General features: G+C 41.2%; 1 non-coding gene across 1 annotated transcript; it reads left to right on the top strand.

Annotated features, from left to right (window-relative positions):
• The first annotated feature begins 292 nt into the window (after positions 1 to 292).
• On the top strand, positions 293 to 399 carry LOC141636167 (small nucleolar RNA R71). Its single transcript, XR_012540799.1, has one exon. It is a non-coding gene; the product is annotated as a small nucleolar RNA R71 (small nucleolar RNA).
• The last annotated feature ends 1,895 nt before the right edge of the window (positions 400 to 2,294 follow it).

The raw sequence follows: 2,294 nt of genomic DNA, 5'->3' as shown, positions 1-2,294 counted from the left end.
CATTCACATGATACATCCCTCCTTTTGAAGCTCCTCCCAACTCGTATTTGTCAAACCTCGCCGTGAGAGCCTCTAATGCAGACTACGAGAGGGGATTCAAAGACTCCTCCTTTGATTGCCTCTCGAATTCCCATATTGACTTTATGGGTGGCTAAGTCATCAATGATCTTCCACCCCTTAGTCTCTCCCATATTCTCAACAAATCGGCCATTGGTCGCATGAAAGATCCAAAATAGCCCCTCGATCGTCATACAACCCATTATAGAACTGATTGTAAAGACTCCATTTTTCGAACCCATGGTGCGGAATAGTTCGCACCAGCTTCTTGAAACGGACCCATGCTTCATGAAAGTTCTCATCAGGTCCCTGTTTAAAGCTCGTGATCTGAGCTCTAATGGCATTCGTCTTCGTGGCAGAGAAGTATTTCTTGTTGAATGCCAAGGCCAAAGAATTCCAGTCGGTGATCCCATGAGCGGCTCGATCCAGATCTCTGTACCACTCCCTTGCAGCATCACGGAGTGAGAATATAAACATGGTCTCCTTTATCTGGTCCTGGGTCACACCGGTCGGTGGGGGTATAGAGCAGCAATAATCGATAAATATCTCCATATGCTTGGCTGCATCTTCATTTGCAGCACCCCCAAACTGGTTCCTCTCAACTAAGTTGATATAGGAAGGCTTCGGTTCGAATTTCCTATCAGCTCCAGGTAATTCTAACTCCTTTTATAGATTTGCTGATGTCGGCTCAGAATGACTTGCTATAGTTGCTTCTTCAGCCATGACTGGAATTTCCGAAGATGTGACTGTCTCAGCTGAAGAGGTAGAAGCAGGAGATGTAGGTGGGTCTTCTTCGAACAATTCGTTCTCGTAGTAACTAGACAGAGTACTCAGCTCTTCCTCTGTCGGCAATATCCTAGATGATCGTCTCAACTCACGCAAGGTCTTCTCAATCTCAGGATTGAAAGGTACTAACTCACCACCCTGTGACCTGCGCATAAGAAGAAACTACAAAAAGAATATAAGAAAAGTTTAAGGAACGGATGTCCCTTAAACTAAGAAACAGACTAAAATAAAACAACTAAAAATTAGAACAATTGCCTCCCCGGCAACGGCGCCAAAATTTGATACCCGCCGTTGTGAGCACCAAAAATAATATTTATAATTCCTATTAAAACTAACCTAGGCTAGTGGTAACAGGGTCGAACCACAAGGAGGCGAATGTAATTAAAAGTTGTCTAAATTTAGTCTAAGGTAACAAGAGTGGGGGTTGGTTTGATTTGGTCTATAGCTAATAACAATAAAAATTAAACTAAAGAAATATATTAAATCAAATATAAAGAAGGGTACTAGGATGGTCGGTTCACTATAGTTTCGGCGGCAGCAAACTAAGTCGGTCTAAATCAAACACATGAGGCGGGAAAACAAGAGGTCCTCTCGGTCCACTCTTTACAGATAGCATCTTTCGATCTCGCTATAAGTCCCTAATATCACTAATCGACTCTCGTCTGAAAAGTGACTAATAATCTAAACTTTACCTATCTTTCGATCTCAAAGATAGTTTAGTCATTTTAATTGGTGATCTAACAACCTGTCCCTATCTCTCGATCTAATGGGTCAGTCACATCCTAAACATTCAACTAGTCGTGTGCACTCGATTCGTCGAATAAAGAATAAAAACAATTAAAACGAAGGTAAAACCTCACGTGGCGGTCGATCGACAGGTATGGCGGTCGATCGACCGACACGCGATTTCGATCCATGTTAATTCTACGCCGCCTAATCCTACAATTCCCTTACATCCTAGCACAAGCAATTTAGCTACTCATACTGAAATTAAAGGCAACAATAAAATTGGCTAAATAAACTACAGAATTCATGATTAATGCGGTAAAATAAACAATTAACATAAGACGGCAATTCGGCTTTGGGGAAACTGATCTAGCAATTCTACAACTACGAATGAATGCAAAATAACTGAATAAAACCAGAGAATACCGTGTGAATTGCGAAGGAAAAGAACAAAGCCGAATGCAACAATGAATTGTATCAATACCAAGTAATCCTCGAACCCTAATTAATAAACTCAAACTAAACCGAATTGAAAACTGAATAAGAACTTCCTCCTTTTCTGAATGTTCTAGGTTACGTTATATAGAAAATATACGTAATACTTATTATCAAAACCTAAACACAATGGGCTTGCTTTTCCTCGATCTTCTTATTCACGTCTGATTAGCGTCTTGGTCGATCGACCAAGCATGGCGGTCGATCGACTGCCCTGAGTGAACAAGAGC

Source organism: Silene latifolia, chromosome Y (genome assembly GCF_048544455.1).
Source record: "Silene latifolia isolate original U9 population chromosome Y, ASM4854445v1, whole genome shotgun sequence".
Classification (NCBI taxonomy): domain Eukaryota; kingdom Viridiplantae; phylum Streptophyta; class Magnoliopsida; order Caryophyllales; family Caryophyllaceae; genus Silene; species Silene latifolia.
The sequence above is the reverse complement of the archived record's forward strand: the minus strand, read 5'-3'. Positions and strand labels throughout refer to the sequence as shown.